The sequence below is a fragment of the Cotesia glomerata genome, linkage group LG4 (genome assembly GCF_020080835.1).
Source record: "Cotesia glomerata isolate CgM1 linkage group LG4, MPM_Cglom_v2.3, whole genome shotgun sequence".
NCBI classification, from domain to species: domain Eukaryota; kingdom Metazoa; phylum Arthropoda; class Insecta; order Hymenoptera; family Braconidae; genus Cotesia; species Cotesia glomerata.
Genome location: NC_058161.1, coordinates 20,200,549 through 20,211,512, shown reverse-complemented (window position 1 = coordinate 20,211,512; position 10,964 = coordinate 20,200,549). Strand labels below are relative to the sequence as shown.

General features: G+C 30.2%; 1 protein-coding gene across 2 annotated transcripts in view; it reads left to right on the top strand.

Annotated features, from left to right (window-relative positions):
- Window positions 1–5,983: 5,983 nt before the first annotated feature.
- LOC123263834 (phospholipase B1, membrane-associated-like) overlaps window positions 5,984–10,964 on the top strand; it is a 36,906-nt gene continuing 31,925 nt past the window's right edge. For both annotated transcript variants that reach the window (XM_044726863.1, XR_006509239.1), the window contains exon 1: window positions 5,984–5,996. The gene's annotated coding sequence lies outside the window, so the exon portion shown is untranslated. The remainder of the gene's footprint in view (window positions 5,997–10,964) is intronic.

Below are 10,964 nucleotides of genomic sequence, written 5' to 3'. Positions count from 1 at the left end.
AATTTTTTTTCTTAACAAATATCATTATCTCCATGATGTCTCATCTGTGTGTGTGTGTGTGTGTTTTTTTTTCACATGGCATCAATACACTTTAACGCTACTATAATCTCCAAAAATCGACTAAAACTTTGTTCATTATTTTCTTTAATCACGATTTTTTTCGTTTATATTTGTATTTAAATAATTAGCACAAAAACGAATAAACTGTTATTAGTATTTTTTCTGCAGATTGGATTGGATCTGACCCTTCTAGAGTATCAGACTTAGCATACTGCAAGTATTGTCGCATATCTCTAAAATGTCATCGAAACGGCTTAATCGATCATTCAAAAACCAACAAGCATCAAAATTGTGTTTTGAAAGAGAAGTCAGCGCTTACCACTAAAAAATTGGACTCAACCTTTAAACCAGTTGTTACTGAGAAAATAAAGATAGCTGAACTGAAGATTGCCGCATTTATTGCTGAACATTGTTTGCTCAAAACCATCGATCATATGGTTAGCATGTTGCCGCAATTAGATCCACTGTCGGATACCTTGTCAAAATTGAAGCTTCACAGAACAAAATGTACTATGCTAATAAAAAATGTACTTGGCTCATGTATGCTGCAACAATTGATTATAGAGATTGGAGATTCTCCGTACTCTATTATTATTGATGAGAGTACTGACGTTTCTACTCAAAAATCCCTGTGTATCATGGTTCGGTTTTTTTCAATAAAAAAAAAAACAGATTGTGACAACGTTCTATCGACTAATTAAAGTCGTTGATTGTGATGCAATAACCATCCATGGCACAATAAGATCACAGTTAGTCGCAGACAATTTGAAAATTGAAAATATGGTTAGGATTGGTGTTGATGGTGCTAACGTTATGACCGGAAAAAATCTTTCTGTTACTGCTCTTTTTAAACGTGAGTTAAAAGACTTAATAATTATGAGATGTGTGTGCCATTCGCTTCATCTATGCGCTGAGAATGCAGCTGCTACTTTACCTAGTAGACTTGAACATTTTGTCCGCGAAGCGCATAATTATTTTTCGAATAGTCCAAAGCGCTTAGAAAAATATAAAGACTTATATGAAACAATGAATGATAGTATAAATTCTAAAAAAATTCAAGGCTTAAGTGGTACACGTTGGCTTGCAAGATGTGATGCGATTGATACCGTTCTGAATCAGTGGGAAGAACTCAATACTTATTTTCTAATTAATGAAAAAGAATGCTATTCAGCATCAGTATTGTATGATACTATGTCACGTGCGCCGTATAAGGCTTTTCTGATTTTTTTAAGAACCGAGTTAAAACTATTTACTCAATTAAATACTCTATTCCAGAGTGATAACGTTGAACCTACGAAATTATTCGAGGATTTGTTTATGATGTATAAAAGCTTACTCCAAAAAATTGTAGTACCTGCTCAACTACAAAAAATTAAGGATAGTGATTTAGTAACCTGGGACTTCTCAACTTACTTAATGCACAGCTCATCGTTAAATTTCAGTCATGAATTCAGATGTGTAGCTGAATCCATTAATCTGACAGAGCTAGAAGACGTTAAGGATCGATGTAAAAACTTTTTGAGTGTTTTAGCAAATGAAATAAAAAAGCGTTTGCCTGACAATTTAGCGATACTAAAGATGATGACAGATCTTCATCCTAAAGTTGCTACATCTCAAGTTAATCCGAGATTAAATACTGTTTTAAAGAACTTTGATAGAACTGCGTTGTTTGGTGACAAAGATGACATTGAATCCGAATGGGATAGGTTACAGAATAAATCATGGTCTAATCTTGATATTTCTGTTGGGTTTTACGCTGAAGTTTACGAAGATTGCGATGCTGCTGGACTCAAACGTTTTGAAAATATTGCGAAGTTTGCGATAGCTCTACTAACTGTGCCTTTATCGAATGCTAGTGTTGAACGTGCTTTTTCGATCTACAACATTGTGAAGAATAAGTTACGAAATAAACTATCTCTCGATTTATTATAAAATTTAATGACCATAAGATTCAGCTTACAAAAAGATTATGGCTCCCCGAGTCGAAATTTAGAGCCTATATAGAACCCTTTAGTCCGAAATAGATCCGACTGAGAGCCCTGTAGTCCCATAGCTCTGATTTTGAACCCACAGATCCGAACATTCACCGAGAGGTCCGATTTTGAACCCTCAAGTCCGTCAATATTAGCCTCTTCATAAATTTTTATTAACTGCAATTAAATTATTCATGACATAAAAAATTAAAAATTAAAAATAAAAAAGTAAAATAATATGAATTAACCCATGTACACAGAAAGAAAAATTTCTTGATTGGAGAACAAAATTCTTGGCTCAAGAAAATTTTCGGGTGCCTGAAGGAAGGCCGAAGTTGTGTTGGCCGAAGTAAAAATTTTTCTTGAAATTTTATTCTTGGTGGAAGTCATTTGTTCTTAATTCAAATTATCATAAATACTTGTTACAATAAGTTTTTGTATTTGATCAAGATTTTTAGATACTTTAGGGAAGCAGCGCCACTTACTTCAGCTGAGAAAAAAATTTTCTCACCTTCAGAAAATTTTTCTCTTGAATATTTGATACCCATTTTATATTATTTTAGCGTGCAATTATACATATTAAATGGAAAAAAATGATGAAATATTATTTGATCTTCCCATTTGACATGTTAATCAATAAAAATGTAAATGAAAAATTACTTCTATCTTTATATTTCATTTTTGAAGTAAGAGAGAAATTTTCTCAAGACTAGAAAATTTACTTCTATCAAGAACTAAATTTTTTGGAGCAAGAGGCCGAATTTTCTTAAAATAACAAGATTTTCTTGACTTAAATAAATTTTCTTAGATCAAGATACGTATTTCTTAAAGCAAGACATTGAATTTTGTTGGAATAAGTGAAATTTCTAGTGTTAAAAAATAATTTTTTTTTTCGCTTAAGAAAATAATTAGGAAGAAAAATATTTTCTTGGCTCAAGTGAACCTTTTTTTCTATGTAGGAGTCCCCAGAGTTGAACGACGGGGCCAAGACTGAACAACTCAGTCTCGGCCGTTCTTTTGGTGAACCAGACTTGAACCAAGACTGGGTCATCTAGCTCTGGCTATTTAATGGTGTGCTAGGCTTAGGTCAAGACTGAATAACTTAGCCTTGGCCATTCAATGGAAAATCTAAAGTTAATTAATAATTAAGTAAGAGAAGGGGGAGGGGGCAAAACGGACCTATTAAGACAAAAATGTGAAATCCTTAATGTTTTTCTCTGATTTTACGTTTTTTTTAGTCCTTTGCCAAGTATTTGACATTAATTTGTTCTGTTTATTGAAAATAAAAAATTGAAAATGTGCGGCAAAATGGGCCACCTTCAGAAAATATTATCATATGAGTTTTTCAACTTGTCTTACTTTTTTTGGCCTTTTACTGAGGTTATGGTATTAATTTTTTTTGTGTCTATCGAAATTAAAAAATTGAGAAATCTCAAAAAAATTAAAAAAAAAAATTTTTCAAATGTGGTTCTGTTGGAATAACTTTTAAACGGATTTACCGATCGATTCTAAAAACTTATCAGCTCTTAATCAAAAAACCACGTTGATCGCAGCCAGCCCGGTCAAAATCAGTTGATTCGTTAGTTAGTTATTGTTGTCGAAAGAAAACCAAAAAAAGTATTTTTTCGGAATTACTTAGAAATTCCTAGTTTGATCAATTTAAACTGAAAGATTCTTTGTGAGGCTTCAAAAACTGCGTCGAATGCCGCCAACCGTGTAGAAATCGGTTCATTCATTCAAAAGTTATTGCAGTTTAAAAATTCAAAAAATAGTGTTTTATTACACTTCTATTAGATTTTTGAGCTGGGAGAACTCAAAATGACACGAAAATTACATTTATTAAAAATTGATTTTTCTATCAATTATTTAATTAAAATTTCCATCAATAATTAAAAAATTAAATTTATTAACTAAAAAAATTTTTCTTCTTGATCTGAAGAGAAAAATTCTTCAACTAAGAAATTTATATTGGTTTAAGTGAATTTTATTTGATTCAAGAATTTTTCGTCTTGATTCAACACAATGAATTTTTTTTAAATTATTGTAAAAATTTATTGTTTAACGAATATTTGTTAGCAAATGCTAAAATTTAAAATTTATTATTCAACCAAAACAATTACATATCGTCAAAATTGATATGGTCTTTAAAAATTTAAAATTTAATAATTTACAGTTAAATTTTTAATATTGATAATTTTAAATATTAAAATTTATAATAAAATATTGAAAATCCACAGAATGGTGTACAAATTCTAGAGTAATATAAGGACTTGACTTTTGCATTGTTTTTAATTAATAACCATGTGTAAAAAATAGTTAATTTTCATCAAAACACAATATTAAATAACATAAATTATTAAACCGTCACACTTCATCATTATATAGATTTAGCTTATAAGAATGATGAGATGCGTAGCAGCTCATCGGTCGTATAGTGTAGGGGTTAGGTATCGGTCTAGCAAGCGCGCGACTCGGGTTCGAATCTCGGATAGGGCGGATGCGATTTTCACTTTATTTCTATGATTAGCGAAAGTTAGGTTTAAATAAGAGTCAAACAGTCTGAATTTGCGTTAGCCTCTACATTTAAAATCAAATAGAAAAAAAAATGATGCTTAAAAAATTAATTTTTTTATTATTTCTTATGGAATAGCATGAGGCAGACTTGAAAATTGACTAAGGCACAGTCCTGGTAACCAGGCATGGGTCAGTCGTGGCAACTAAGAGAAATAAAAATTAATTAATAAAAAAATAATAATAAAAGAGGACTCAGGGGTTCAAAATCGGATCTAATTTTTATTTTCATCAGGTCCGATTTTGAGCCCTAAAGCGCCGAAAACGGAAATTTGTAGCGCTTGTGGGACCAAAACCGGACCTACTTAAACATGGAAACAGGCTCTAGTTTGAGCCCCTAAGTCAGAAATAGATCCGATTTTAGAAGGTTCTAAATGGGCTCTAAATTTCGACTCGGGTCGTGTGTTAATTTTAGTCCATCTCCTGACATGCTGAAATTATTCAATGTTAAAATGTATGATTTCAAGGATTCGAATTTTCAAAATGAACAGGAAGCCGATAATTTGTTCTCTGTTTTGAATGACATCAAAGATTTGTGATAAATATTCCAAAGACTAATTTTTTGGCACTCAATTATAATTTATGACTTTAATTTAAATATTTAAATGATTATTATTTATATATTATTATTATATATATGATACATATGATTGTTATATAATTATTACTATATAAACTTGATTATTCGATATTATTTTGATTTTTTTCCCATTAAACTTATTCATTTTTAAAGAAATAAGGAGATGCTGGTAAGTAAATGACATAAATGATATAATAATTGAAATTACATTTCATAATGTGATGAAATTAAAGAAAAATACTAAATAACTATTGTTATTAACTAATTATTAATTGTTTTTATTTATTTCTTTACTTATATTGTAATGAATAAATACTTGGTCTGTTGTTGGGGAGTTTTGTTTTGAATTTAGTGGTTTTTGAAATTGCTTTAGGGGGAAAGTTTTCAAACACTTGGTGACACTGACGAGGATGTACAGTGGGTTATTGTTCTTTCGCGAGAATAAATTATGACAAGTTATAGCACGAGAAATTCAGAAACCTATAAAATGGTTTATAGCACGCTAAGGCAAATCCCATTAATATTTTAGTCGTCTGGTCACTCTCTAGAAATTTCCCATCCATTGTAATTAGAATAAGTATCGTAAAAAGATAGAATATTATTGTAATAGGATAAGAGTAAAATATATAGCTATAAGTTTAGTATTAGAGATACTCCTCAAGTGTTGTAGGCTTATAAGATTTATTAGACTTATTACAAATTATACCTTAAGTTCTATATTTTACATTTTAAGTATTTATGAAAGACAGTCTGGGCGGATTATTGACCCTTATTTGAGGACAATATTGTCTGGCCGCCAGGTCTCTAAAAAAGTTCCCAGTCATTAGGGAGTTGGGAAATTCTCCTGCCAGACTCAGGTATCCAGCATGGTCGGAAAGAGCGAGCACGTGGCCAACGCTTCGAGCTGAAGTCTACCTGAGAGGGGAGCAGCCAATCGAGGTCATCATCATTCTCAACTGTGGGACTCTAGTGCAGTAGGGGAAGCTGCCCCACCATCCCTTCTACTTCACTTCGGACTCGAGACCAAACTCGGAAGATCAGAATACCCTCAGCCCTCAGGCTGATCTTACATCTTATTAAATACTGTAATAGTCCGATAATTTAATTTTGTGTAAAGTGTTTATACAACAATATATTTAAATCAATTTAAACTAATATTTTTCTTCGCCGCTATTTTAAATGTTAAAAACCCAGTCATTTATTAATATTTATTCATTCCTGCTATTTCAAAGTTGAGTATTTCAATATTCCCGGGCGAATTACGACTACGTCGGTAATCTAGACTCAATAAAATAAATTCACGCGCGGCCACTAGAGTTAGGACATAACACGTGTACTTGGTGTGCGTCATTGTGTATTTCAATTTTTTTAAAGTCCTAGTAAATAGATTTTACGAATTTCATTAAAAGTAAAATATTTTGCAACCACGCACACTAAATACGTTCTGAAATTTTTTTTTTTAATTTTTAAATTTACAATAAGATTTTTTTTAATTTCCGAAAATCATAAACGATCATTCACAGATTCGGTAGAATCTGGCGCCAAGTTCCGTTCAAATCCGTTGTAAACGGAGCGCCAGACTACCGACTATGTTTACTGTAAGCAGAACGGTTTTTTGAGGCTGCGAAATTTTATTTAATTCTACGGTACTTTTTTTACCCAATTTGTTTATCATAACAGTAATTCATAATTTATTTCACCGTATTAATTAATTATATTCACTTATAAAAATTTATTTACTTGAAATTATTAAATTTTATCAGCACATACTATAGCTCGCTCACAAATTTCGATCCTGACTTTTTTTTTATGGAGAAAGGTCAGCGCCACAGACTAGATAAAATAAAAATGTGTAGTAATCCTCCTATAGATAAGCAACTACAGTTAAAAAATTTAATTCACAGCTTACATTTACAGCCGCCAGGGTGCACTGGAATTACATCTACATAAACTGTAGCTTCAAGGGGATAGTTTGCAGTAAAAAATGCAGTCAACACGAGATTTAAGTTATTATCAATTGTAAATTTTCATTATAATTACAAAAAATACTAAAATCCGAACAAAAACAGTTTCACTGTAAAAAAGTCGCGCCAAGTCCACGTTCATAAGACTATTAGGAAAAAAAAAATTTTTTTTTTCTTTACAAAAACATACAAAATAAAAAAATTAAAAAATCCAAGTAACCGATATGATTGTTTATGATTTTCGGAAATTAAAAAAAATTTTATTGTAAATTTAAAAATAAAAAAAAAAATTTTAGAACGTACTTGGTGTGCGTCATTGTGTATTTCAATTTTTTTAAAGTCCTAGTAAATAGATTTTACGAATTTCATCAAAAGTAAAATATTTTGCAACCACGCACACTAAATACGTTCTAAAATTTTTTTTTTTAATTTTTAAATTTACAATAAAATTTTTTTTAATTTCCGAAAATCATAAACAATCATATCGGTTACTTGGATTTTTTAATTTTTTTATTTTGTATGTTTTTGTAAAGAAAAAAAAAATTTTTTTTTTCCTAATAGTCTTATGAACGTGGACTTGGCGCGACTTTTTTACAGTGAAACTGTTTTTGTTCGGATATCGGTTACTTGGATTTTTTAATTTTTTAATTATGTATCTTTTTGTAAAGAAAAAAAAATTTTTTTTTCCTAATAGTCTTATGAACGTGGACTTGGCGTGATTTTTTTACAGTGAAACTGTTTTTGCTCGGATAATTATAACTATAGAAAATACAAATTTGCAATCAATAACAACAATTTAAAAATGATTATCTCTTTCTTTTCTTAATTGATACGATTTTGAGGTTATCCACATTTACAATGCTCAAGCCTTGCGTCGTACTTTGATCGTCGATTTTGAGATGAGCCCGATATTTTTTTGTATAGATCACAAAGTGGATGTTACACTAACTGATATGTTTATGAATTTGGTTAACAATTTTCACCCACTAGAGACAAAGCTTGAAGAAAATGAACTCGAAGATGAATGATGGTTGACATATTGCGATAATAGAATTTATTATTTACAATATATTGAAATATATTTACTTTGTTCAATACACTAAGCTTTAGCCCGACGAAGCGGGCTGGGTTCGCTAGTATCCTATAATTGATGAAAATCTACGTCCACAATTTGAATACAAGTTAACAATCAAACTTGTAGTTAAATTTCCCCGAGTCGAAATTTAGAGCCTATATAGAACCCTTTAGTCCGAAATAGATCCGACTGAGAGCCCTGTAGTCCCATAGCTCCGATTTTGAACCCACAGGTCCAAACATTCACCGAGAGGTCCGATTTTGAACCCTCAAGTCCGTCAATATTAGCCTCTTCATAAATTTTTATTAACTACAATTAAATTATTCATGATATAAAAAATAAAAAATAAAAAATAAAAAATTAAAAATTAAAAATTAAAAACTAAAAATAAAAAATCAAAAATAAAAAATTTCTTGACTGGAGAACAAAATTCTTGGCTCAAGAAAATTTTCGGGTGCCTGAAGGAAGGCCGAAGTTGTATTGGCCAAAGTAAAAATTATTCTTGAAATTCTATTTTTGGTGGAAGTCATTTTTTCTTAATTCAAATTATCATAAATACTTGTTACAATAAATTTTTGTATTTGATCAAGATTTTTAGATACTTTAGGAAAGCAGCGCCACTTATTTCAGCTGAGAGATACCCATTTTATATTATTTTAGCGTGCAATTATACATATTGAATGAAAAAAAATGATTCAATATTATTTGATCTTCCCATTTGACATATTAATCAATAAAAATGTTAATGAAAATTCACTTCTATCGAGATATTTAATTTTTTGGAGTAAGAGTCTCGGCCGTTCCTTTGGTGAATCAGACTTGAACCAAGACTCATCATGGCTCATCTAGCTCTGGATATTTAATGGTGTGCTAGGCTTGGGTCAAGACTGGATAACTTAGCCTTGGCCATTCAATGGAAAATCTAAAGTTAATTAATCATAAGTAAGAGAAGGGGGAGGGGGCAAAATGGATCTATTAAGACAAAAATGTTGAAATCCTTAATGTTTTTCTCTGGTTTTACGTTTTTTTTAGTCCTTTGCCAAGTATTTGACATTAATTTGTTCTGTTTATTGAAAATAAAAAATTAAAAATGTGGAGCAAAATGGGCCACCTTCAGAAAATGTTTATCATATAAATTTTTCAACTTGTCTTACTTTTTTTGGCCTTTTACTGAGTTTATGGTATTAATTTTGTTGTGTTTATCGAAATTAAAAAATTGAGAAAAGTGAGAAATGTCAAAAAAATTACAACAAAAATTTTTTTCAAATGCGGTTCGTTTGGAATAACTTTTTAACGGATTTACCGATCGATTCTAAAAACTAATCAGCTCTTAACATCAAAAAACCATGTTGATCGCAGCCAGCCCGCTCAAAGTCAGTTGATTCGTTAGTTAGTTATCGTTGTCAAAAGAAAACCAAAAAAAGTATTTTTTCGGAATTACTTCGAAATTCCTATTTCGATCAATTAAAACTGAAAGATTCTTTGTGATTCTTCAGAAACTGCGTCGAATGCCGCCAACCGTGTAGAAATCGATTCATTAATTCAAAAGTTATTACAGTTTAAAAATTCAAAAAATAGTGTTTTATCAAACTTCTATCAGATTTTTGAGCTCGGAGAATTCAAAATGACACGAAAATTATATTTATTAAAAATTGATTTTTCTATCAATTATTTAATTAAAATTTCCATCAATAATTAAAAAATTAAATTTATTAACTGAAAAAATTTTTCTTCTTGATCTGAAGAGAAAAATTCTTAAACTAAGAAATTTATATTGGTTTAAGTGAATTTTATTTGATTCAAGAATTTTTCGTCTTGATTCAATACAATGAATTTCTTTAAAGTTGTAAAAATTTATTGTTTAACGAATATTTGTTAGCAAATGCTAAAATTAAAAATTTATTATTCAACCAAAACAATTACATATCGTGAAAATTGATATGGTCTTTAAAAAAATTAAAATTAATTAATTTACAGTTAAATTTTTAATATTGATAATTTTAAATATTAAAATTTATAATAAAATATTGAAAATCCATAGAATAATATACAAAGTCTAAGGTAATATAAGGACTTGACTTTTGCATTTTTTTTAATTAATAACCATGTGTAAAAAATAGTTAATTTTCATCAAAACACGATATTAAATAACATAAATTATATAAATAATAAACCGTCACACTTTATCATTATATAGATTTAGCTTATGAGAATGATGAGATGTATAGTAGCTCATCGGTCGTATAGTGTAGGGGTTAGGTATCGGTCTAGCAAGCGCGCGGCTCAGGTTCGAATCTCGGATAGGACGGATGTGATTTTCACTTTATTTCTATGATTAGCGAAAGTTAGGTTTAAATAAGAGTCAAAGAGTCTGAAATTGCATTAGCTCTACATCTAAAATCAAATTTAAAAAAATGACGCTTAAAAAATTAATTTTTTTATTATTTCTCATCAAAAAGCATGAGGCAGACTTGAAAATTGACTAAGGCACGGTCCTGGTAACCAGGCATAGGCCAGTCGTGGCAACTAAGGGAATTAAAATTAATTAATAAAAAAATAACAATAAAAGAGGACTCAGGGGTTCAAAATCAGATCTAATTTTTATTTTCATCAGGTCCGATTTTGAACCCTAAAGCGCCGAAAACGGAAATTTGTAGCGCTTGTGGGACCAAAACCGGACCTACTTAAACATGGAAACAGGCTCTAGTTTGAGCCCCCAAGTCCGAAATAGATCCGACTTT